This window comes from Pristiophorus japonicus, chromosome 19 (genome assembly GCF_044704955.1).
Source record: "Pristiophorus japonicus isolate sPriJap1 chromosome 19, sPriJap1.hap1, whole genome shotgun sequence".
Lineage (NCBI taxonomy): Eukaryota > Metazoa > Chordata > Chondrichthyes > Pristiophoridae > Pristiophorus > Pristiophorus japonicus.
The window spans coordinates 99,273,357-99,300,416 of record NC_091995.1 but is presented as its reverse complement, the minus strand read 5'-3'; the positions used below and the strand labels follow the sequence as shown (position 1 = coordinate 99,300,416).

Below are 27,060 nucleotides of genomic sequence, written 5' to 3'. Positions count from 1 at the left end.
ATTATTGAACAATAGGGGAGTCGAGGGTTATGGGGAGCGGGTGGGGAAGTGGAGTTGGGTGGAGTGGGCTATTTGTCCACTCTTTCTGAGTTAATTTGAGGCAGAGATTTCACCTGGATCGTACTGCACATGAGGAACATCCCAAAAGCAGCCATGATGGGTTAGTGACGGAGAAAGTGTGTGACACACATGTATTTGGAAGTGGGTTCTGAATTCTGTTGCTGCTGTGGGAATGTTTTATATTGACTCCGGGATTCCTGAATTATTTGGAAATCCCCTCACTTTAACCCCAAAATAAATAAAAAATAGTGCTTTGTCTGCGCTGGACAGCTTGTGATGATGAATCGGAAGGTGTAAGGTTCGGTTTGGGTTAGCCTCACCATGTTCAGGCACCACATTGCCACTTGTTTTACAGTACTGGGCAGCGGCAGTCAGATTGGACACAGTCACTGCAGACTCAAGTTGTGTACACACGATACACAGAGAAGTGCAGGGATGCATTAAGTACTAGCTTCCACTCTATCATACTGCCCAAACACATTACACCCAGCGATCCCTATTGAAATACTTTACAAGCACATTACACCTGAAGGGCTCTGATCCCCCAAATTTGCAATTGATATTTGTGTTGAAGCTACTGAAAATGACGGAAGAGCCAGTGTGATGTTCTTGCCAGCTCCTGTGCAGGAGTCCCCCTGGTGTAAAGATGCCGGTAGCAGGAAGCAGTGACCAAGACATTCAGCACACTCTCTGCTTTTCTGGCCTCGAGTCGTTAAACCAGATTTAATGTACATTTTAACAATTTCAATTAAAAAATTCTAAAACACCAAAAAGACCCACTGATTTTGATCAAACCAACAATCGGTAAAATGAACTCCCTGCACGGCAGGAAGTCTTACTTTCATACCATCCTGACAAGGCAAATGAAGGACTAGTGAGAAAGGGAGTCTTCACTTCAACACAGCGAGGATATAGAGAGGGAGCAGAGGGTGGTTTGCGATTTGTGAATTGGAATATAGTGCAGTGAGATTGGGTAGCAAGTATTTCTGCCTTTGTATTATCAACAAAAAATTGCATTTATATAGCACATTTAATGTAAAAAAAAATGTCCCAAGTCGCTTCACAGAGGCCAAATCAGACAAAAATAGACACCAAAGCAAAGAGAAGATATTAAGAGGGCTGGGCATAAGCTGGGTGAAAAAGTGGGTTTTACGGGAGGGTTTTAAAAGAGAGGGTGTAGTGGAAAGGGAATTGCAGACTGTGGCCCAGGCCGCTGGTGGGTGAAGGAGGATGCACAGAAGGACAAGGTCAGAGGATCGGAGAGTTCGGGAGAGGGTTTAGAGTTGGGGGAGGTTACAGAGATAGGAAGGGATTTAAACACGAGGATGATCATTTCGGAGTCTGACAGCCACTGTCAGTCAGCACGGACAAGGTGATGGGTGAGCGGATCTTGGTGTGGAATAAACTCCAGGCAGCAGAGATTTTGATGAGCTGAAGTTAATGGAAGGTTGAGGATGGGAGACGGGCCGGGGGGGATTGGAATGGTTGAGTCTGGAGTGATAAAGGTGTGGAAGAGGGTTTCAGTGACAGATGAGCTGAGGCAGGGGCATAGGCTGGGAATAAATTGGAGGTGGCTGTGGTTGGTCTTTGCTGGAGATGTTGTGGCTACAATCGGATAGGGCTGTCGCACAGAGCTGGACAGCGGAGGAGATGATTTGGAGGAGGATGGTCGATCGTCTCAAAGGCTGCAGAGAGGTCGAGGAGAGGTAGTGTACCACGTTCACAGAGGGTGTCATTTTTCACTTTGATTAGGGCCATTTCAGTCCTGTAGTAGGGATGGAAATGTGATTGGGGACATTGAAACATGGAATCACAGGAAACCTGGGCTCAGATTTGGGAGGTGACGAGGTGTTCAAGACCTTCAGGAAGGAAAGAGAAGTTGGAGATGGGACGTTAGTTTGCAACCTTTTACTATCTCTACAATATATTAAAAAGCTAATGTCTGCATGTTCTATCTTCAAAACCTTACTTCCTGCTGTTTCAATATTTCCCATCATAAATTTCCATGTCCACATTTATAATGGAAACCCTCTATGTAAATTTCTCACTGTAATTACACCCTCCCGCCAGTGATCACGCTGTAGCTCCTCAGTCTTGCGTCTCCCACCAACCTCAGTCTGTACTGGAGAGAAAGTCCTGCGCTCCTTCGGATGAGACGTTAAACTGCAGCCCCGTCTGCTCTCTCGGCTGGATGTAAAAGATCCCATGGCTCTATTTCGAAGAAGAGCAGGGGAGTTCTCCCCGGTGTCCTGGGGCCAATATTTATTCCTCAACCAACATCACTAAAACAGATTATCTGGTCATTATCACATTGCTGTGTGTGGGAGCTTGCTGTGCACAAATTGGCTGCCGCGTTTCCCACATTACAACAGTGACTACACTCCAAAAGTACTTCATTGGCTGTAAAGCGCTTTGAGACGTCCGGTAGCCGAAAAAGCGCTATATGAATGCAAGTCTTTCTTCTTTCTTACCAGATCTATTACTCTGTTTCCAAAATGGTTGCTATTTAATTATAGATAATAAATCAAAATATTATATAAAAATGAGGACGGAATGTATGACTTTAAGATGGGGATTGAATTACGTCTGCATGTTCCGGTCTAGTAATTCCCTGTCTCGAACCACAGACACCTGGAGACTGCAGTTAGTCTTGAGTCTCTGTGTGCAGGGTCACAGGAGATCGACTGGTACACTAATAAAGCGTGACAAAGCAAGCAAAGACGTGTTTACATAGCGCCACATCAGATCCTCAGCATGTCCCAAAGCTGATGTTACTTTTGAAGTGAAATAACTTACATTTGTAAAGGTTGGCATGCAGGTACAGCAGGTGGTTAAGAAAGCAAAAGGCATGTTGGCCTTCATAGCGAGGGGATTTGACTACCTCCCCGAGTCGGGAGTGGGTAATTTGCGCACCTGCTGCCTTCCTTGGATGTGGTAGCCGTTTCTCAGGCTCCCTCTCCGGAATCGAACCCTGATTCCCCGTTACCCGTGGTCACCATGGTAGGCACAGAAAGTACCATCGAAAGTTGATAGGGCAGACATTCGAATGAGTCGTCGCCGTCACGAGGACGTGCGATCAGCCCGAGGTTATCTAGAGTCACCAAAGCTGCCGGGGCAGGGAGGTGTTACTACAGTTGTACAGGGCCTTGGTGAGGCCACACCTGGAGTATTGTGTACAGTTTTGGTCTCCTAAATTGAGGAAGGACATTCTTGCTATTGAGGGAGTGCAGCGAAGGCTCACCAGACTGATTCCCGGGATGGTGGGACTGACCTATCAAGAAAGGCTGGATCAACTGGGCTTGTATTCACTGGAGTTCAGAAGAATGAGAGGGGACCTCATAGAAACGTTTAAAATTCTGACGGGTTTGGACAGGTTAGATGCAGGAAGAATATTCCCAATGTTGGGGAAGTCCAGAACCAGGGGTCACAGTCTAAGGATAAGGGGTAAGCCATTTAGGACCGAGATGAGGAGAAACTTCTTCACCCAGAGAGTGGTGAACCTGTGGAATTCTCTACCACATAAAGTTGTTGAGGCCAATTCACTAAATATATTCAAAAAGGAGTTAGATGTAGTCCTTACTATTAGAGGGATCAAGGGGTATGGCGAGAAAGCAGGAATGGGGTACTGAAGTTGCATGTTCAGCCATGAACTCATTGAATGGCGGTGCAGGCTCGAAGGGCCGAATGGCATACTCCTGCACCTATTTTCTATGTTTCTATGTAACAGCCAATTTGCACGCATACAGCTCCCACAAACAGCATTGAGATGATTGACCAGTTATATTTCTTCAGGTGATTTTGATTGAGGGGGAATGTTGGTCAGGACATGAAGAGAACACCCTGCTCTAAAAAAATGATACTGTCGGGTCTTTATCATCTGCTTCCGTCACTGGAACCTGTAGACGGCCTCCCTCATCAGTGCTTGCTCAGTACCTCACTGAATCATTGGCCTGGGTTATGTGCCCAAGTCCTGCAGCGTATATCCACACTACGTCAGTCTAACATTCCAATTTCCCAAACCCTTCACCACAGTGGCTGCTTGCAATGAGGGACCATTTGTATTAAATTCTGGGCAGTTTGGTGGAGTGGGATCAAGTCCAATATCAGCTAGTTTCAGGTTGTCCAAAACTCATTTTACTTCAGCCCTTAACAGCCAGCTCACAGAAGAGGTTTTCATTGCTACAGGCTGTTTGTTAGAAGGACGTTTGGAGCATTGGGAACCAAGTTCCCAGCTCGGGCTGAATTTCAACACATTCTCAGAAATAAACATTAGGCACTGTAACACCCTGTTACCCATTGTCTCTATCGTCCCTGTTACCCAGTGTCTCTGTAGACCCCGCTACCCAGCGTCTATAGCTCCCATTAGCCAGTGTCTCTATAGCCCACGTTACTCAATATCTCTATAGCCCGCATTGCCCAGAGTCTCTATAGCCCCCATTACCCAGTGTCTCTATAGCCCCCGTTACCCAGTGTCTCTATAGCCCCCGTTACCCAGTGTCTCTATAGCCCCCGTTACCCAGTGTCTCTGTAGCCCCCGTTACCCAGTGTCTCTGTAGCCCCCGTTACCCAGTGTCTCTGTAGCCCCCGTTACCCAGTGTCTCTGTAGCCCCCGTTACCCAGTGACTCTATAGTCCCCATTACCCAGTGTCTCTATAGCCCCAGTTCCCCAGTGTCTCAGTCTCTAAAGCCCCGTTACCCAGTGTCTCTATAGCCCCCAATTACCCAGTGTCTCTATAGCCCCCGTTACCCAGTGTCTCTGTAGCCCCCGTTACCCAGTGTCTCTGTAGCCCCCGTTACCCAGTGTCTCTGTAGCCCCCGTTACCCAGTGTCTCTGTAGCCCCCGTTACCCAGTGACTCTATAGTCCCCATTACCCAGTGTCTCTATAGCCCCAGTTCCCCAGTGTCTCAGTCTCTAAAGCCCCGTTACCCAGTGTCTCTATAGCCCCCAATTACCCAGTGTCTCTATAGCCCCCAATTACCCAGTGTCTCTATAGCCCCCGTTACCCAGTGTCTCTGTAGCCCCCGTTACCCAGTGTCTCTATAGCCCCCGTTACCCAGTGTCTCTATAGCTTGTTACCCAGTGTCTCTATAGCTCCCATTACCCAGTGTCTCTATAGCCCCGGTTACCCAGTATCTCTATAGCCCCCGTTACCCAGTGTCTCTGTAGCCCCCGTTACCCAGTGTCTCTGTAGCCCCCGTTACCCAGTGTCTCTGTAGCCCCCGTTACCCAGTGTCTCTGTAGCCCCCGTTACCCAGTGTCTCTGTAGCCCCCGTTACCCAGTATCTCTGTAGCCCCCGTTACCCAGTGTCTCTATAGCCCCCGTTACCCAGTGTCTCTATAGCCCCCGTTACCCAGTGTCTCTATAGCCCCCGTTACCCAGTGTCTCTATAGCCCCCGTTACCCAGTGTCTCTATAGCTTGTTACCCAGTGTCTCTATAGCTCCCATTACCCAGTGTCTCTATAGCCCCGGTTACCCAGTATCTCTATAGCCCCCGTTACCCAGTGTCTCTGTAGCCCCCGTTACCCAGTGTCTCTGTAGCCCCCGTTACCCAGTGTCTCTATAGCCCCTGTTACCCAGTTTCTCTATAGCCCCTGTTACCCAGTGTCTCTATAGCTCCCGTTACCCAATGTCTCTATAGCCCCCATTACCCAGTGTCTCTATAGCCCCCATTACCCAGTGTCTCTATAGCCCCATTGCCCTGTGTCTTGTAACTGAAAGCAGACAAGTGATGAATGTTGTTAGTGAATGATCACTGATCACTGTGACGCGGTAGAATGTGCAGTATTACTAATGTGCTGGGAAGCTGAAACCTGAATGAACTTCCTTGTGACATTAAGTGACTCACTCGACAGGACGTTTTGGTGGGAAGCCAAGAATAAGCTACGTCTAGCCATCAGTTCACCACAAACAGGAAACGCTTCTGTTCACCTGTAAATGCAATGGTAAATCTCACTCCACTCAGAGTTTTAGAAATTACAGTTCGATTTCTTTGAATCGAAACACTCCTCTACGCGCTCTCACTCTGTGCAGGAGAGTGATGCTTATGCTGTTCAGAATGGGAAAGCACTTGATTTATCGCAGTGTAATATTCTGTCTATCAAATTGCAAGCAAAGGGTATTTTGTGCATAGAAACATAGAAAATTGGTGCAGGAGTAGGTCATTCGGCCCTTCGAGCCTGCACCACCATTCAATATGATCATGGCTGATCATTCACCTCCGTACCCCTTTCCTGCTTTCTCTCCATATCCCTTGATCCCTTTAGCCGTAAGGGCCATATCTAACTCCCTCTTGAATATATCCAATCAACTGGCATCAACAATTCTCTGTGTTAACAACTCTCTGAGTGAAGAAGTTTCTCCTCATCTCAGTCCTAATTGGCTTACCCCTTATCCTTAGACTGTGTCCCCTGGTTCTGGACTTCCCCCAACATCGGGAACATTCTTCCTGCATCTAACCTGTCCAGTCCCGTCAGAATTTTATATTTTCCAATGAGATCCCCTCGCATCCTTCTAAACTCCAGTGAATACAGGCCCAGTCGATCCAGTCTCTCCTCATATGTCAGTCCTGCCATCCCTGGAATCAGTCTGGTGAACCTTCGCTGCACTCCCTCAATAGCAAGAACGTCCTTTCTCAGATTAGGAGACCAAAACTGTACACAATATTCCAGGTGTGGCCTCACCAAGGCCCTGTACAACTACAGTAAGACCTCCCTGCTCCTATACTCAAATCCCCTAGCTATGAAGGCCAACATACCATTTGCCGCCTTCACCGCCTGCTGTACCTGCATGCCATCTTTCAATGTACCATGACACCCAAGTCTCGTTGCATCTCCCCTTTTCCTAATCTGCCGCCATTCAGATAATATTCTGCCTTCATGTTTTTGCCACCAAAGTGGATAACCTCACATTTATTCACATTATACTGCATCTGCCATGCATTTGCCCACTCACCTAACCTGTCCAAGTCACCCTGCAGCCTCTTCGCATCCTCCTCACAACTCACACCACCACCCAGTTTAGTGTCATCTGCAAATTTGGAGATAGTACACTCAATTCCGTCATCTAAATCATTGATGTATATTGTAAAGAGCTGGGGTCCCAGCACTGAGCCCTGCGGCACCCCAGTAGTCACTGCCTGCCATTCTGAAAAGGACCCGTTTATGCCGACTCTCTGCTTCCTGTCTGCCAACCAGTTCTCTTTCCATGTCAGTACATTACCCCCAGTACCATGTGCTTTAATTTTGCACACCAATCTCTTTATATGCCTCTTCCTTGGATTTAACACTATCCTTAATTTCCCTTGTTAGCCACGGTTGAGCCACCTTCCCCGTTTTATTTTTATTCCAGACAGGAATGTACAATTGCTGAAGTTCATCCATGTGATTGATAATAGACTGAGCGAGGGGGTGTGTGGTATATTGTGATTGACAATGGAGTGAATGGGGAGCCCAATGCTGTGTGCTCCTGGTTTGCATGTTGTTTACATGTCAGTGAAGTCAGCAGTGGGCATGTGATTGGCAGTACGAGATTTCACTGCACACTCATTCAGGGTCACTTTACTCCGTAAAGCATTGATGTTTCAGTGAGATTGTTGCACAGTGACTGCTGTCGAATCTGGTACTGGTTGTGCTTTAGAATGAGACGGGAAAACAGATAACATCACCCACAGAGACATCTGCACAGGGACGCTGGAGCTGATAGCAATCAACGTTCCTTGTGTTGTGGTTTGTGAAGCCCTCTGGGGGTGAATTGGAAACCTTCAGGAGCAAACAGCTGTAAAACTCACTTGTAGCAAAGTTTCAGGCAAGTGTTGTGGATCATTCACAAATGAACTATTTCTCCGTGCTCCTCCAACACGATGAACTATTTGAGTAATGCTTTTAATGTGGGAAATGGAGGATTTTCATTGAGCCTGTAAGCTGCTTTGTCGGTTTGTTGTGAGGCTTTGTTCTAGATACTGTTCACAGTGACACTGAAGCAGGAAGCAATCTCCAGTGGGAGGGGGAACTGGCGATCCCTTGTTTTGCTCTTTTTTCCAGCCCACAAGTCTTTGTGGGATGAAGTTGCAGACAGGAAGAACACTGGAGGCTGTGTTTGTTTACAGAGAGGTTGCCTGTAGTGCTGTGCTGGGTCCATGAACTATCATTGCCCCGCTGGATATATGCAGTGACAGCCAATCCGTGATGAACCGTGCGATTTTAACCTGGCTTCCAACAGGAGCCTGTTTGTTGATGTAGCCCGATAGTTGTAGCATTGTTGGTGCATCGCACTCGTGAGTGATTTTTTGAAATAGATGTGTCCTTTTTCCAAATGTGCCCTCTGTAATAAGCACCGAGCCGAAGATCGCCTTAAGCTATGAGACAGCTGCTTTGTCTGGGAACAGGGATTGTACAAGCAAAGCCCCAGTTTATCATTTGCCTTTTCAATTGTAAATTATACCGGAGGCAGAGTTACATAGGGACTATGTATAGCATCAGGTGAGGGTAGCAGTCGGCTCAGTTATGACGTTTCCACAGTTAAAAAGTTGGATGACACAGATATAAACAAAGGACACGTGGGTGAGTGGCTGGAAGATGGGCAGCATACGTGGAACCATAGAGACTGTGTTTCATTAGATTCGAGAGACCGTGTTTCATCAGATTCTAGAGACCGTGTTTAATCAGATTGTAGAGACCGTGTTTAATCAGATTGTAGAGACCGTGTTTAATCAGATTGTAGAGACCGTGTTTAATCAGATTGTAGAGACCGTGTTTAATCAGATTGTAGAGACCGTGTTTAATCAGATTGTAGAGACCGTGTTTAATCAGATTGTAGAGACCGTGTTTAATCAGATTGTAGAGACCGTGTTTAATCAGATTGTAGAGACCGTGTTTAATCAGATTGTAGAGACCGTGTTTAATCAGATTGTAGAGACCGTGTTTAATCAGATTGTAGAGACCGTGTTTAATCAGATTGTAGAGACCGTGTTTAATCAGATTGTAGAGACCGTGTTTAATCAGATTGTAGAGACCGTGTTTAATCAGATTGTAGAGACCGTGTTTAATCAGATTGTAGAGACCGTGTTTAATCAGATTGTAGAGACCGTGTTTAATCAGATTGTAGAGACCGTGTTTAATCAGATTGTAGAGACCGTGTTTAATCAGATTGTAGAGACCGTGTTTAATCAGATTGTAGAGACCGTGTTTAATCAGATTGTAGAGACCGTGTTTAATCAGATTGTAGAGACCGTGTTTAATCAGATTGTAGAGACCGTGTTTAATCAGATTGTAGAGACCGTGTTTAATCAGATTGTAGAGACCGTGTTTAATCAGATTGTAGAGACCGTGTTTAATCAGATTGTAGAGACCGTGTTTAATCAGATTGTAGAGACCGTGTTTAATCAGATTGTAGAGACCGTGTTTAATCAGATTGTAGAGACCGTGTTTAATCAGATTGTAGAGACCGTGTTTAATCAGATTGTAGAGACCGTGTTTAATCAGATTGTAGAGACCGTGTTTAATCAGATTGTAGAGACCGTGTTTAATCAGATTGTAGAGACCGTGTTTAATCAGATTGTAGAGACCGAGTTTAATCAGATTGTAGAGACCGTGTGTAATCAGATTGTAGAGACCGTGTGTAATCAGATTGTAGAGACCGTGTGTAATCAGATTGTAGAGACCGTGTGTAATCAGATTGTAGAGACCGTGTTTAATCAGATTGTAGAGACCGTGTTTAATCAGATTGTAGAGACCGTGTTTAATCAGATTGTAGAGACCGTGTTTAATCAGATTGTAGAGACCGTGTTTAATCAGATTGTAGAGACCGTGTTTAATCAGATTGTAGAGACCGTGTTTAATCAGATTGTAGAGACCGTGTGTAATCAGATTGTAGAGACCGTGTGTAATCAGATTGTAGAGACCGTGTGTAATCAGATTGTAGAGACCGTGTGTAATCAGATTGTAGAGACCGTGTGTAATCAGATTGTAGAGACCGTGTGTAATCAGATTGTAGAGACCGTGTGTAATCAGATTGTAGAGACCGTGTGTAATCAGATTGTAGAGACCGTGTGTAATCAGATTGTAGAGACCGTGTGTAATCAGATTGTAGAGACCGTGTGTAATCAGATTGTAGAGACTTTATTTAATCAGATTCTAGAGACTGGGCTGGATTTTTGGGTTTTGTTTTTTTTTGCAGAAAACAAAAGATACGTGAAAATTGCCATTTTCGCTGCGTTACCGATTTAAGGCCGAACGGTCGGCTCTTGGTGTTGCGCCAGCGGTGCATCGCAAAGGGAGGCGTTGTTCTATCATTTGGGACGCAAAAATGCGATCGGCGCCTACATAATTGGGGGGCTGGGATTGCTGCGAGAGTGGCCTTGGCTGGGGAAAATTTTTTTGTTTCAAAAACAATCAAAAAACATTACCAAGACCCTTAACATCGCTATAAAAAAATAAAACCTTTAACTTGCCTTTTTTTCAGGTTTTCCAACTTACCGCTGCTGGCAGGGCTGTACCGCTAGGTTTTACCTGGTGGTCTTCTGGGCGCTGCGTACGGGTCGGGTGAGTGCCGAAACTCGGACGGTAACGCAATCCGAGTCGTTACATATCCTGCGCACCTCTCCAGGGTGGTGCTTACATGCGCCGTCGCAAACACGGAACCGAGGATCACGACCGGGCTTAGCAACCGGGGTTTCACCGCAGAGGGTCAAAACATGGCCAAAACCCGGTCGCAAAGCTCCCGAAATTCTAACCGATAGTGTTTAATCAGATTCGTGAGACTGTGTTTAATCAGATTCAAGAGACTGTGTTTAATCAGATTCAAGAGACTGTGTTTAATCAGATTCGTGGGACTGTGTTTAATCAGATTCGTGGGACTGTGTTTAATCAGATTTGAGAGACTGTGTTTAATCAGATTCGTGGGACTGTTGTTTAATCAGATTCGTGGGACTGTGTTTAATCAGATTCGTGAGACTGTGTTTAATCAGATTCGTGGGACTGTTGTTTAATCAGATTCGTGGGACTGTGTTTAATCAGATTCGTGAGACTGTGTTTAATCAGATTTGTGAGACTGTTTAATCAGATTTGTGAGACTGTGTTTAATCAGATTCGTGAGACTGTTTAATCAGATTCGTGAGACTGTGTTTAATCAGATTCTAGAGACTGTGTTTATTCAGATTCGTGAGACTGTGTTTAATCAGATTCGTGAGACTGTGTTTAATCAGATTCTAGAGACTGTTTAATCAGATTTGTGAGACTGTTTAATCAGATTCGTGAGACTGCGTGTTTAATCAGATTCGTGAGATTGTGTTTAATCAGATTCTAGAAACTGAGTTTAATCACATTGTAGAGACTGTTTAATCACATTGTAGAGACTGTGTTTAATCAGATTCGTGAGTATGTGTGTTTAATCAGATTCGTGAGACTGTTTAATCAGATTCGTGAGACTGTGTAATCAGATTCGTGAGACTGTGTTTAATCAGCTTGGTGTGACTGTGTTTAATCAGATTCGTGAGATTGTGTGTTTAGTCAGATTGTAGAGGTGGTGTCTGTGTTACGCCTATTTTGGTGACATCCAAATTGTGGAAACCATCATGTGATTGTCGTGCCGATTATATGTATTTAACCAGATTCTAGTGACCATCATCACTAAAGAAGTAAAGGAGATGAGAAATATTTACAGTGGGTAATTAAAATGTGGAACTCTGCTGCAAACTGTTGTTGAAGCAGAGTCCATAATATTTTTTGAAGAGAATTAATACCGTTTTCTTTCAAAAAGCAATTATTAGAGCAGGTGGCTCATGTGGAGAAAAACAGTGACCCCCATTTCCTGGGCAAATGGCCTCTTGCTGTGCTGTAACCTTGTGACACTGTGGGGTGTGTGTGACTGGATTGCAGCTGTAGTGTGTGTTGAACCAGAGGCTGATTTTGGTGGGCGTGTAACCTTCGTGTGGAAAGAGACTCTCACAGTGCTGTGTTTAATTGATTACCAGTAATCTGTTTCACCAGACTCCACACTAGTTTAACAACTGGAGCTAACCACAGCTCCAAGAAAATCGGTAACGGAAAATAATAACAGTGGAAAGGCACCTGTAACTGTAGGCTTTCGGCACAGGCCGCTGATTTACAACTGAAGAACTCAAATTCCATGTATTATGTGGGGTTGTTACAGGTGTTTGGGGGTCGCATTCCGTTCCCATCTGATATTTCCATCAAAAGCAGAAAAGATCCAGTGGTGTTAAAACTCAGTTGGACACGGGCTTGCTGCTTAATCTGCAGATGTGCCCCATGTCCCCTCGCACGTACCCCAACGTGTGTAGACCGTCAATGTGAGTGCCGAAGGAGTGAGATTTCTCACTTCGAGGCACTCCCCAGCTCCACCCCCTCCACCTCCTCACAAGGGATTGGTGTACAAAATCAAAGCGCATGGTATCGGGGGTAATATACTAACCTGGATAGAGAACTGGTTGGCAGACAGGAAGTAGAGAGCCGGGATAAACAGGTCCTTTTCAGAATGGCAGGCAGTGACTAGTGGAGTGCCGCAGGGCTCAGTGCTGGGACCCCAGCTCTTTACAATATACATTAACGATTTGGATGAAGGAATAGAGTGAAATATCTCCAAGTTTGCGGATGACACTAAACTGGGTGGCGGTGTGAGCTGTGAGGAGGACGCTAAGAGGCTGCAGGGTGACTTGGACAGATTAGGTGAGTGGGCAAATGCATGGCAAATGCAGTATAATGTGGATAAATGTGAGGTTATCCAATTTGGGGGCAAAAACACGAAGGCAGATTATCTGAATGGCGGCAGACTAGAAAAAGGGGAGGTGCAACGAGACCTGGGTGTCATGGTTCATCAGTCACTGAAAGTGGGCATGCAGGTACAGCAGGCAGTAAAGAAGGCAAATGGTATGTTGGCCTTCATAGCTAGGGGATTTGAATATAGGAGCAGAGAGGTCTTACTGCAGTTGTACAGGGCCTTAGTGAGGCCTCACCTGGAATATTATGTTCAGTTTTGGTGTCCTAGTCTGAGGAAGGACGTTCTTGCTATTGAGGGAGTGCAGCGAAGGTTCACCAGACTGATTCTAGGGATGGTTGGGCTGTCATATGAGGAGAGACTGGATCAACTGGGCCTTTATTCACTGGAGTTTAGAAGGATGCGAGAGGATCTCATAGAAACATATAAGATTCTGATGGGACTGGACAGGTTAGATGCGGGAAGAATGTTCTCGATGTTGGGGAAGTCCAGAACCAGGGGACATAGTCTTAGGATAAGGGGTAAGCCATTTAGGACTGAGATGAGGAGAAACTTCTTCACTCAGAGTTGTTGACCTGTGGAATTCCCTGCCGCAGAGAGTTGTTGATGCCAGTTCATTGGATATATTCAAGAGGGAGTTAGATATGGCCCTTACGGCTAAAGGGATCAAGGGGTATGGAGAGAAAGCAGGAAAGGGGTACTGAGGGAATGATCAGCCATGATCTTATTGAATGGTGGTGCAGACTCGAAGGGCCGAATGGCCTACTCCTGCACCTATTTTCTATGTTTCTATGTTTCCCCGACCCCAGAAATGTTCGTTGTTGATGTAATTTGTAGCGTTTTGAGGTGTATTTACACACGGGCTTTAACGTCGCAGCGAATTTGCTGCAGTGCTAAAGTTGTTGTGCAAATAGGGATTTTTTCAAACAATCTCACTATGGATTACGCTGGAGCAGTGGGCTCGAACTATGCAGCCACTGGGGGGGTTTCACACGTAAACCACAGGCCACACTGTTGGGTTAGCAGAGGAATTGAAAGTGCAGCGAGTAGCCGGAGTGTACACATGGTGATGTCAATTTAACTAACTCACTGCTAAACCAATGCACATTTTGGAATAATGGGAGGTTAACAGTCTTATTTTAATAATGTATCATTCTTTGCTGTGCTTCAACCAATTACAAGAAGCACAATGACATCAGAAGGACTGAAATGGATTTAAACATCAGGAAATAAAGAGGCACTCTAAATCGGCGCTTCAAACCTGAAGCAAACTCAAAAACAATTTGTTCTCTATTTTGTGTACCCTTGCAGAATCCTGTAGTTCCGCTTTTACACTGGAAGGATTAGAATTGTCTAGACTTGAGCACATTACAGGGTCCAGTTACGTTGGGAATGTAACCTATACATGACAGGTGTCTGCACCTTACAGACAGTCGGCATTCAGACCCAGTGCCTAATTCGCCATGTTTGCTGACAAAAAAAATCAGTACAAATGTAAATTTCCTGCCCCAGTCTGTGCTCGTTTTAAAACAACCTCTGTGGGGCTACCTTGGAAAGCCGAGAAAAGTAAGTGAGATTAAGCAGAAGACTAAATCGAAGCATGCTGGTTTCCTGCTGTGGTAAGAGGACGGGATGAAATGGGCAGGATATCTTCAGGAGAGATACAGCAATGGAATGGGACAAAACAGGCGGGTATATGATGGGACAATATGACAATCTGGCACCATACAAGAATGCTTTGGCAAGAGCTAATGGTGACCGATATAACAGACACTGACAGTAGGTACAGGCTAGCAAGGAGTATGAGACAACATAATTAAATACAAATCATGAAACACGTGATAGATAAACCTGCACTATGGGGAACCAGCATCACATCTCCTCTACCAGATGCAAGAGGCCTCACCCAGTTTATTCCTGACACACTGACTATCATTTCACACACATACCCTGCTCGGGATGGGATCCCATTAATCACAGAAACTCACATACGCATCATTTAATTTCATGACATTGAGCTGGAGTGAAAAGCGACTCAGTATCACAATGAAATCATAATCCACGGCCTTACAACACGGCCGAGATTTTGCAGGAGTTGTTACAATTTATTTTTCTTCTTGTAAAACTGTATACTCGTCGTGAATGAAGATGATAATCTGTTTACTGCCTCCGTGTGAAGAGATTAATGTGCAAAGTTAAAGCACATGGGATTGGGGGTAGTGTGCTGACATGGATTGAGAACTGGTTGTCAGACAGGAATGGCAGGCAGTGACTAGTGGGGTACCGCAAGGTTCTGTGCTGGGGCCCCAGCTGTTTACATTGTACATTAATGATTTAGACGAGGGGATTAAATGTAGTATCTCCAAATTTGCGGATGACACTAAGTTGGGTGGCAGTGTGAGCTGCGAGGAGGATACTATGAGGCTGCAGAGTGACTTGGATAGGTTAGGTGAGTGGGCAAATGCATGGCAGATGAAGTATAATGTGGATAAATGTGAGGTTATCCACTTTGGTGGTAAAAACAGAGAGACAGACTATTATCTGAATGGCGACAGATTAGGAAAAGAGGAGGTGCAACGAGACCTGGGTGTCATGGTACATCAGTCATTCAAGGTTGGCATGCAGGTACAGCTGGTGGTTAAGAAAGCAAATGGCATGTTGGCCTTCATAGCAAGGGGTTTTAAGTACAGGTGCAGGGAGGTGTTACTACAGTTGTACAGGGCCTTGGTGAGGCCACACCTGGAGTATTGTGTACAGTTTTGGTCTCCTAACTTGAGGAAGGTCATTCTTGCTATTGAGGGAGTGCAACGAAGGTTCACCAGACTGATTCCCGGGATGGCGGGACTGACATATCAAGAAAGACTGGATCAACTGGGCTTGTATTCACTGGAGTTCAGAAGAATGAGAGGGGATCTCATAGAAACGTTTAAAATTCTGACGGGTTTAGACAGGTTAGATGCAGGAAGAATGTTCCCAATGTTGGGGAAGTCCAGAACCAGGGGTCACAGTCTAAGGATAAGGGGTAAGCCATTTAGGACCGAGATGAAGAGAAACTTCTTCACCCAGAGAGTGGCGAACCTGTGGAATTCTCTACCACAGGAAGTTGTTGAGGCCAATTCACTAAATATATTCATAAAGGAGTTAGATCTAGTCCTTACTACTAGGGGGAATCAAGGGGTATGGCGAGAAAGCAGGAATGGGGTACTGAAGTTGCATGTTCAGCCATGAACTCATTGAATGGTGGTGCAGGCTCGAAGGGCCGAATGGCCTACTCCTGCACCTATTTTCTATGTTCTATGTTTCTATGAAGGAGCCAGGACTGCATTGAGCATTGCATCACGTTTCATTTCACTGATTGATTTCTCTGCTGCTGAATGAAATTGTGATCTCTCTGTCTCTCTCACACCTTCCACCAGGCTCTCTGCCAAAGGCAACTGATCTCTCCCACCAAGTGCAAAAATCAGTCGCCCAGTAGTGACAGAGGAACAGTAGCTCAGGAGGCGACCTTGAATCTGCACGGACTATTAGCAACAGATTGTGTCTGAAATGGTTGGCTCGTTGGATAGGGGAATATTTAAGCAGATTCTTTTCATGGTGGTCTGCATTTCATAGATTCCAGTGACGATCTGTGATTAACAAGATTGATTATGGTGTGTGTTTAACCAGATTAATCGATGATGGATCTTTAATGAAGTAACGGAGAGGGTAGTGTGGTTGATGTTGTACAGAAGGACTTTCAAAAGACGTTTGACAAAGTGCCACATAATAGACTTGTTAGCAAAAGTGAAGCCCATGGCATTGAAGGGACGGTGGCTGCATGGATACAAATTGGTCAGGGACAGAAAGCAGAGAGTAGTGGTGAACGGTTTTTCAGATTGGAGGGAGGGATACAGTAGCCTGCCGCAGATGTCGGTATTCGGACCACTGCTCTTTTTGATGTATGTTAATGACCTGGACTTGTGTATACAGGGCTTCATTTCAGAGTTTGCAGATCACACAAAACTCGGAAATGTAGTAAACAATGAGGAGGTCAGTAACACACTTCAGGAGGTCAGAGACAGACTGCTGAAATGGGCAGGCACATGGCAGGTGCGAAGTGATGCCTTTTGGTAGGAAGAATGAGGAGACGCAATACAAACTAAATGGTACAATTTAAAGGGGGTGTAGGAACAGAGACCTGGGTGTACATACACAAATCTTTGAAGATGGCAAGACAAGTCGAGAAGGCTGTTAAAGCACATGAGTTCCTTTATTTTATTAATAGAGGCATAGAGTGCAAAAGCACGGAAGTCTGATAAACCTTTGTAAAGCACTGGTTCAGCCTCAACTGGAGTATTGTGTCCAATTCTGGGCACAGCACTTTAGGAAGGATGGAAAGGCCTCAGAGAGGGTGTAGAGGAGATGTACTAGAGTGATTCCCGGGATGGGGGACTTCAGTTATGTGGAGAAGCTGGGGTTGTTCTCAGAGCAGAGAAGGTTAAGAGGAGATTTGATGGAGGTGTTCAAAATCATGAGGGGTTTTTATAGAGTAAATAAGGAGAAAATGTTTCCACTGACAAGGGTCTGTAACAATGTTCCCTTTAACTGTGTGGCTGGGCGATGCTCTGGAGCTCCCGTGCAGTCGGCTCACCAGCTTTTAAAAGGAAAAAATGCACATGTGCATAATTTTGAAGGGGCTGCACGGACCCCCAAAAATTAGAGGCAACATAAGTCAGTAACCAGAGAGAGCAGATTTAAGGTGATTGGCAAAAGAACCAGAGGTTCAATAGTAACTTTCAAAAAGGAATTGGAAAAATATTTGAAGTGGAAAAATTTGCAGGGCTATGGTGGAAGAGCAGGGGGAGTGGGACTGATTGGATATCTCTACCACGGAGCCGGCACAGGCACGATGGGCCGAATGGCCTCCTTCAGTGCTGTATCTCTCTATAATTCTATGTTGTGATGATGGTGGGTGTTTAACCAGCTTCCTTTGCTGAGTTGACGTTATAATGTGCCCAACCACATTCTGTTGATGAGACTGAGTGCTTACGTTGCATCCCTTTTAAAACAGTGCATGTTTTAGGGTGGTAACTGGACTAGGAACACAGAATAATATTTTATGAAATTTAGGGCCTGATATCATAAGCAGGAATTTCTGAGCTCCCTTGTGTTCCTGATTGGGTGCTGGGTGTATTGCACCCATCCCCCATTCAGCACCCAGAGCACGCTCACCGGATGTAGCTGAATAAAGCCAGCAGAGGTTCAGGCACAGCTCATGCACAATGTAGTTGTGCATGGATCGGCTGCTGAGGATTATCGTAACAACTGTGTCAGGATGTGTAAGCACATTGGAATGTTTTTCAACATTAAAGGCGCTATATAAATGCAAGTTGTTGCTGTGTAGGCCAGAGGACCAGGGAGAGTCGTTCTGCTCCGAGGCCTTGTATATTAACTAGACCCATGGATTCACTTTCATTGTATTTGTGAGAAGTGCCAGCTGTGTAACCTCAACGTGAAACAGATCAAACTATCCGACCGGTGGAAAATGACACATCACTGAACTTCCTGTTCATTTGGAAACTTCCTGTTTTCGTACTGTCGCCTGCAAACACAACCTACGGCTTCTGCACTTACATGTTTAGGAGGATGTTACAGTTAATTAGCTATTTAAGTCCAGATGCTAGATATGTGCTGGGTTAATTGGAGAGGCCCCCATTACTGACTGCAGTGCAGTGTCCCTGTTACAGTGTGATTAAATGCAGGGCTTTATCCATGGCATATTATTTTTGTCTGTCTTTTTGTTCTGGTACTTTTGGGGTTAAGGGCAGCTTTAATGAAAGAAATGAGTCAATTGCACTGATGATAACATTACAGTAATGGAGACGTTGCCTCTGTAGCGTGCTGCAGTGTGACAAGGTAATTTTAACGTGCTGTTTCCTGTTCTCGGCATATGGGAGATGGTGCTCCCACAATGGTGGTTACATAGGCAGTTCCAGTATTCCGAACCAGCGACCATGTTGTCCAGGTCCTGGTGTAGGCTGGCATGGGAGGAGTTGTGATGGAATCGTCAGCAAATAGCCCCACCCCTGACCGTGTGTCAGAGGAATGGTTGTTGATGAAGCAGCTGTAAATGGTTGGGCCAAGGACGTTTTGCTGAGGAAATCCTGCACTGATGCCCTGTAGCTGTGATGACTGGCCTCTAACCATCATCCTTTGTGTCGAGTATGACTCCACCTGCAGGCTTTTTCCTTTGGCCTCCATTGACTTCATCTTTCAGATGAGACATCAAACTGAGTCCCTTTCTGTCCGCTCAGGTGACCATAATTGCTGCCATGGTACTATGCAAAGAACAGGGGAGTGGTGTTGCTGTCTGTACCAACGTTCCTCCCTCACCAAGCTAATGATCTGGTCATTCATCTCTTTTCTGTGTGTGGGATTCTGCTGTGCACAAATTGACTTCCGAGTTTGCCTATAAAACAACAGTGACTGTATTTCAGAAGTAATCCCTTGGTTTGAGATGTCCTGAGAACAAGATAGGCATGTTCTTTCTTTACATGTTAGGCGACGAGTGTTCTGGCCTATGAAACATTTCCTGATGCCTGTATCTGATCGGGTATCGGGCTATTAAATCTCTCTGATAGAAGGTTTGGTTCAGTGGACAGACAGGTTGAGAGATGAGCTTGTGAGTGAGTGACAGCTGTACATATGGAAGGGAAACTATCTTTATTTACCTTTATACTGGGAACTAAGGGAAAAAGAGAAAAAGCGAGAGATCACGTGGAGGTACATTAGGACCATAGAATGACAGCACTGAAGGAGGCCATTCAGCCCATCGTGTCTGCACCGGCTCTTTGATGGAGCTATCCAATGAATACCACTCCTGCTCTTTCTCCATAGCCCTGTCAATGCTTTCCCTTCAAGTATTTAAGGTGCGTTGTGTAAAAAAATGTTTCCTCATGTCGCCTCTGGTTCTTTTGTCACCTTAAATCTGTGTCCTTTGGTTACCGACCCTCCTACCACGAAACAGATTCTCCTTATTTACTCTATCAAAACCCTTCATGACTTTGAGCATCTGTCAAATCTCCACTTGATCATCATCATCATAGACAGTCCCTCGAGATCGCGGAAGACTTGCTTCTACACCTGAAGTGAGTTCTTTGGTGGCTGAACAGTCCAAAACAAGAGCCACAGTCCCTGTCACAGGTGGGACAGACAGTTGTTGAGGGAAGGGGTGGGTGGGTGGGGAGTCTGGTTGCCGCACGCTCCTTCTGCTGCCTGCATTTGGTTTCTGCATGCTCTCGCCGATGAGACTCGAGGTGCTCAGCGCCCTCTCAGATGCACTTCCTCCACTTAGGGCGGTCTTGGGCCAGGGACTCCCAGGTGTCAGTGGGGATATCGCACTTTATCAGGGTGTCCTTGTAGCGTTTCCACTGCCTACCTTTGGCTCGTTTGCCGTGAAGGAGCTCCGAGTAGAACACTTGCTTTGGGAGTCTCGTGTCTGCCATGCGGACTATGTGGCCTGCCCAGCGGAGCTGATCAAGTGTGGTCAGTGCTTCAATACTGGGGATGTTGACCTGAATGAGGATTCTGATGTTGGTGCGCCTGTCCTCCCAGGGATTTCTAGGATCTTCTCTGCTCTAACAATCCCAGCTTCTCCAGTTCCTTTACATAACTAAAGTCCCTCATCTCTGGGACCATTTGAGTAAATATCTTTCTACATCCTCCCTAAAGTGTGCTGCCGAGTTGAATTATATATCCAGTTCCTCAAATACAGTGAGAAGGCTTACACTCGACCCATAGGCTCATTATAATTATCCAGAATTCGTAGAATCATCAAAATTTACAGCACGGGAAGAGGTCATTTCAGCCCATCGTGTCCGCGCCGGCCAACAAAGAGCTACCCAGCCTAATCCCACTTTCCAGCTCTCGGTCCGTAGCCCTGTAGGTTACGGCACTTCAAGTGCATATTCAGGTACTTTTTAAATGTGGTGAGGGTTTCTGCCTCTACCACCCTTTCAGGCAGTGAGTTCCAGACCCCCACCACCTTCTCAAATCCCCTCTAAACCTCCCCCCAATTACTTTAAATCTATGCCCCTGGTTGTTGACCTCTCTGCTAGGTCCTTCCTAGCCACCCTATCTAGGCCCCTCATAATTGTATACACCTCAATAAGGCCCCCTCTCAACCTCCTCTGTTCCAAAGAAAACAACCCCAGTCTATCCAAAATTTCTCATAGCTAAAATTCTCCAGTTCAAGCAACATCTTCGTAAATCTCCTCTGCAATCACATCTTTCCTGTAATGCATGCAGCTATGGCCTAACTAGTGTTTTATACAGTTCAAGCATAACCTCCCTGCTCTTGTATTCTATGCCTCGGCTAACAAAGGCAAGTATTCCGTATGTCTTCTTAACCACCTTATCTACTTGGCCTGCTACCTTTAGGGATTTGTGGACATGCACTCCAAGGTCCCCCTGTTCTTCTGCACTTCTCAGTGTCCTACCATTTATTTTGTATTCCCTTGCCTTGTTAGCCCTCCCCAAATGCATTACCTCACACTTCTCCACATTGAATTCCATTTGCCGATGTTCTGCCCACCTGACCAGTTCATTGATATCTTCCGGCACTCTAAAGCTTTCTTCTTCATTATCGATTTGCTCATGGAAATCAAGGACTTGCTTGAAAGGAACAATAGCTTGTGGGATAATCTGTCCACACATCTCTAATCGTGATCTCTCTGTATCTCCAACATCTGATTATAAAATATACTGAATATTATGTAACCCAGTAACGAATCAAACTGCCCTAGTAATACTCCAGCCCAGGTGTGTGTTACACTGTCAGTGGTTGTGTAGGGTGTGTTACAGCGTTTCGGGGATTGTGGTGTGTATGTTATACTGTGTTGGGGTTGTGGTGTGTGTGTTACAGTGTGTCGGGGGTTGTGGTGTGTGTGTTACAGTGTGTCGGGGGTTGTGGTGTGTGTGTTACAGTGTGTCGGGTTGTGGTGTGTGTGTTACAGTGTGTCGGGAGTTGTGGTGTGTGTGTTACGGTGTGTGGGGTTACGGTGTGTGTGTTACAGTGTGTCGTGTTGTGGTGTGTGTGTTACAGTGTGTCGGGAGTTGTGTGTTACAGTGTGTCTGGGTTGTGGTGTGTGTGTTACAATGTGTGGGGTTACGGTGTGTGTGTTACAGTGTGTTGTGGTGTGTGTGTTACAGTGTGTCGGGAGTTTTGTGTGTGTTACAGTGTGTTGGGGGTTGTGGTGTGTGTATTACACTGTCGGGTTGTGGTGTGTGTGTTACAGTGTGTCAGGTTGTGGTGTGTGCGTTACACTGTGTCGGGTTGTGGTGTGTGTGTTACAGTGTGTCGGGTTGTGGTGTGTGTGTTGCAGTGTGTCGGGGGTTATGGTGTGTGTGTTAGTGTGTCGGGTTGTAGTGTGTGTGTTACAGTGTGTCGGGGGTTGTATGTGTGTTACATTGTGTCGGGTTGTGGTGTGTGTGTTACACTGTGTCAGGTTGTGGTGTGTGTGTTACACTGTCGGGGTTGTGGTGTGTGTGTGTTACATTGTGTCGGGTTACGGTGTGTGTGTTACAGTGTGTCGGGTTGTGATGTGTGTGTTACAGTGTGTCGGGAGTTGTGTGTGTGTTACAGTGTGTCGGGTGGTTGTGGTGTGTGTGTTAGTGTGCCTGGGTTGTGGTGTGTGTGTTACACTGTCAGTGGTTGTGGTGTGTGTGTTACACTGTGTCGGGGGTTGTGGTGTGTGTGTTACAGTGTGTCGGGTTATGGTGTGTGTGTTACACTTTGTCGGGGGTTGTGGTGTGTGTGTTACAGTGTGTCGAGGGTTGTGCTGTTTGTGTTAGTGTGTCGAGGGTTGTGGTGTGTGTGTTACAGTGTGTCCGGTTGTGTGTTACAGTGTGTCTGGTTTTGTGTGTTACAGTGTGTCCAGTTGTGTGTGTGTTACAGTGTGTCCAGTTGTGTGTGTGTTAATGTGTCAGGGTTTCTGGGTTGTGGTATGTGTGTTACAGTGTGTCGGGTTACGGTGTGTGTGTTACAGTGTGTCTGGGTTGTGGTGTGTGTGTTACAGTGTGTCGGGGGTTGTGGTGTGTGTGTGTTACAGTGTGTCGGGGGTTGTGGTGTGTGTGTGTTACAGTGTGTCGGGTTGTGGTGTGTGTGTTACAGTGTGTCGGGTTGTGGTGTGTGTGTTACAGTGTGTCGGGTTGTGTGTGTGTTACAGTGTGTCGGGGGTTGTGGTGTGTGTATTACACTGTCGGGTTGTGGTATGTGTGTTACAGTGTGTCGGGTTGTGTGTGTGGTACAGTATGCCGGGGGTTGTGGTATGTGTGTTACAGTCTGTCGGGGGTTGTGGTGTGTGTGTTACACTGTTGGGGGTTGTGGTGTGTGTGTTACACTGTGTTGGGGGTTGTGGTATTTGTGTTACAGTGTGCCGGGGGTTGTGTGTGTGGTACAGAGTGTCGGGTTGTGGTGTGTGTGTTACAGTGTGTCAGGGGTTGTGGTGTGTGTGTTACACTGTGTCGGGGGTTGTGGTGTGTTTGTTACAGTGTGTCGGGTTATGGTGTGTGTTACACTGTGTCGGGGGTTGTGGTGTGTGTGTTACAGTGTGTCGAGGGTTGTGGTGTGTGTGTTACAGTGTGTCGGGGGTTGTGGTGTGTGTGTTACACTGTGTTAGGTTCTGTTGTGTGTTACAGTGTGTCGGGGTTCTGGTGTGTGTGTTACACTGTTGGGTTCTGGTGTATGTGTTACAGTGTGTCGGGGGTTGTGGTGTATGTTACACTGTGTCGGGGGTTATGGTGTGTGTGTTACAGTGTGTCGGGTGGTTGTGTGTGTGTTACACTGTGTCGGGAGTTGTGTGTGTGTTAGTGTGTCGGGTTGTTGTGTGTGTGTGTTAGTGTGTCTGGGTTGGGGTGTGTGTGTTACAGTGTGTCGGGTTACGGTGTGTGTGTTACAGTGTGTCGGGGGTTGTGGTGTGTGTGTTACAGTGTGTAAAGTTGTGTGTGTTACAGTGTGTCCGGTTGTGTGTGTGTTACAGTGTGTCGTGGGTTGTAGTGTGTGTGTTATACTGTGTCGGGTTGTGGTGTGTGTGTTACAGTGTGTCGGGAATTGTGGTGTGTGTGTTACAGTGTGTCGGGTTACGGTGTGTGTGTTACATTGTGTCGGATGGTTGAGGTGTCTGGGTTGTGGTGTGTATGTTGCAGTGTGTCGGGGGTTGTGGTGCGTGAATTACACTGTCGGGGGTTGTGGTGTGTGTGTTGGGTTATGGTGTGTGTTTTACAGTGTGTCGGGGGTTGTGGGTGTGTGTGTTGCAGTGTGTCGGGGGTTGTGGTGTGTGTGTTGGGTTGTGGTGTGTGTTTTACAGTGTATCGGGGGTTGTGGTGTGTGTTTTGCAGTGTGTCGGGGGTTGTGGTGTGTGTGTTACATTGTGTTCGGGGTTGTGGTGTGTGTGTTACAGTGTGTCGGGTGTTGTGGTTTGTGTGGCACACTGTCGGGGGTTGTGGTGTGTGTGTTACAGTGTGGTATGTGTGTTACACTGTCGGGGGTTGTAGAGTGTGTGTTACACTGTGTCGGGGGCTGTGCTGTGTGTGTTACACTGTGTCGGGGGTTGTGGTGTGTGTGTTACAGTGTGTCGGGAGTTGTGTGTGTATTACAGTGTGTCGGGTTACGGTGTGTGTGTTACAGTGTGTCGGGTGGTTGTGGTGTGTGTATTACACTGTCGGGTTGTGGTGTGTGTTACAGTGTGTCGGGATGTGTGTGTGCTACAGTTTGTCGGGTTGTGGTAGGTGTGTTACAGTCTGTTGGGGGTTGTGGTGTGTGTGTTACACTGTGTTGGGGATTGTGGTGTGTGTGTTACACTGTGTTGGGGGTTGTGGTATGTGTGTTACAGTGTGCCGGGGGTTGTGGTGAGTGTGTTACACTGTCAGTGGTTGTGGTGTGTGTGTTACACTGTGTAGGGGATTGTGGTGTGTGTGTTACAGTGTGTCTGGGTTGTGTGTGTGTTACAGTGTGTCGGGGGTTGTGGTATGTGTATTACACTGTCAGGTTGTGGTATGCGTGTTACAGTGTGTCGGGTTGTGTGTGTGTTACAGTGTGTCGGGGGTTGTGGTGTGTGTGTTACAGTGTGTACGGCTGTGTGTGTTACAGTGTGCCCGGTTGTGTGTGTGTTACAGTGTGTCCGGTTGTGTGTGTGTTACAGTGTGTCGGGTTGTGGTGTGTTTGTTACACTGTGTCGGGGTTGTGGTGTGTGTGTTACAGTTTGTCGAGGGTTGTGGTTTGTGTGTTGCAGTGTGTCGGGAGTTGTGGTGTGTGTGTTACACTGTGTCGGGGGTTGTGGTGTGTGTGTTACTGTGTCGGGGTTTGTGGTGTATGTGTTACAGTATGTCGGGTTGTGTGTGTTACAGTGTGTCGGGTTGTGGTGTGTGTATTACACTGTCGAGGGTTGTGGTATGTGTGTTACAGTGTGTCGGGGGTTGTGGTATTTGTGTTACAGTGTGCCGGGCGTTGTGGTGAGTGTGTTACACTGTCAGTGGTTGTGTTGCGTGTGTTACAGTGTACCGGGGGTTGTGGTGTGTGTGGTACAGAGTGTCGGGTTGTGGTGTGTTTGTTACAGTGTGTCAGGGGTTGTGGTGTGTGTGTTACACTGTGTCGGGGGTTGTGGTGTGTTTGTTACAGTGTGTCGGGTTATGGTGTGTGTGTTACAATGTGTCGGGGGTTGTGGTGTGTGTGTTACAGTGTGTCGAGGGTTGTGGTGTGTGTGTTACAGTGTGTCGGGGGTTGTGGTGTGTGTGTTACACTGTGTCGGGGGTTGTGGTGTGTTTGTTACAGTGTGTCGGTTATGGTGTGTGTTACAATGTGTCGGGGGTTGTGGTGTGTGTGTTACAGTGTGTCGTGGGTTGTGGTGTGTGTGTTACAGTGTGTCGGGGGTTGTGGTGTGTGTGTTACACTGTGTTAGGTTCTGGTGTGTGTGTTACAGTGTGTCGGGGGTTCTGGTGTGTGTGTTGCACTGTTGGGTTGTGGTGTATGTGTTACAGTGTGTCGGGGGTTGTGGTGTGTGTGTTACAGTGTGTCCAGTTGTGTGTGTTACAGTGTGTCGTGGGTTGTAGTGTGTGTGTTACACTGTGTCGGGTTGTGGTGTGTGTGTTACAGTGTGTCTGAAATTGTGGTGTGTGTGTTACAGTTTGTCGGGATAGGGTGTGTGTGTTGCATTGTGTCGGGGGTTGTGGTGCGTGAATTACACTGTCGCGGGTTGTGGTGTGTGTGTTGGGTTGTGGTGTGTGTTTTACAGTGTGTTGGGGGTTGTGGTGTGTGTGTTGCAGTGTGTCGGGGGTTGTGTGTGTGTTACATTGTGTTCGGGGTTGTGTGTGTGTTACAGTGTGTCGGGGGTTGTGGTTTGTGTGGCACACTGTCGGGGGTTGTGGTGTGTGTGTTACAGTGTGGTATGTGTGTTACACTGTCGGGGGTTGTAGAGTGTGTGTTACACTGTGTCGAGGGCAGTGCTGTGTGTGTTACACTGTGTCGGGGGTTGTGGTGTGTGTATTACACTGTCGGGTTGTGGTGTGTGTGTTACAGTGTGTCGGGTTGTGTGTGTGCTACAGTATGTCAGGGGTTGTGGTAGGTGTGTTACAGTCTGTTGGGGGTTGTGGTGTGTGTGTTACACTGTGTTGGGGATTGTTGTGCGTGTGTTACACTGTGTTGGGGGTTGTGGTATGTGTGTTACAGTGTGCCGGGGGTTGTGGTGAGTGTGTTACAGTATGTCGGGGATTGTGGTGTGTGTGTTACAGTGTGTCTGGGTTGTGTGTGTGTTACAGTGTGTCGGGGGTAGTGGTGTGTGTATTACACTGTCGGGTTGTGGTATGTGTGTTACAGTGTGTCGGGTTGTGTGTGTGTGTTACAGTGTGTCGGGGGTTGTGGTGTGTGTGTTACAATGTGTCCGGCTGTGTGTGTTACAGTGTGTCCGGTTGTGTGCGTGTTACAGTGTGTTGGGGGTTGTGGTGTGTGTATTACACTGTCGGGTTGTGGTGTGTGTGTGTTACAGTGTGTCGGGGGTTGTGGTGTGTGTGTTACAGTGTGTCGGGTGTTGTGTGTGTGTTACAGTCTGTCGGGGGTTGTGGTGTGTGTGTTACACTGTGTTGGGGTTGTGGTGTGTGTGTTACACTGTGTCGGGGGTTGAGGTGTGTGTGTGTTACACTGTGTTGGGTTGTGGTGTGTGTGTTACTGTGACGGGTGTTGTGTGTGTGTTACAGTGTGCCGGATTGTGGTGTATGTGTTAGTGTGTCGGGAGTTGTG

General features: G+C 46.6%; 1 protein-coding gene across 3 annotated transcripts in view; it reads left to right on the top strand.

The window, feature by feature from the left end:
- LOC139230100 (CCR4-NOT transcription complex subunit 3-like) overlaps window positions 1-27,060 on the top strand; it is a 126,728-nt gene that overhangs the window by 10,572 nt on the left and 89,096 nt on the right. For 2 of the 3 annotated variants that reach the window (XM_070861918.1, XM_070861916.1), the window contains exon 2: window positions 10,521-10,600. The exons of the other annotated variant lie outside the window; for it this stretch is intronic. The gene's annotated coding sequence lies outside the window, so the exon portion shown is untranslated. The remainder of the gene's footprint in view (window positions 1-10,520; window positions 10,601-27,060) is intronic. 3 annotated transcript variants of the gene reach the window in all.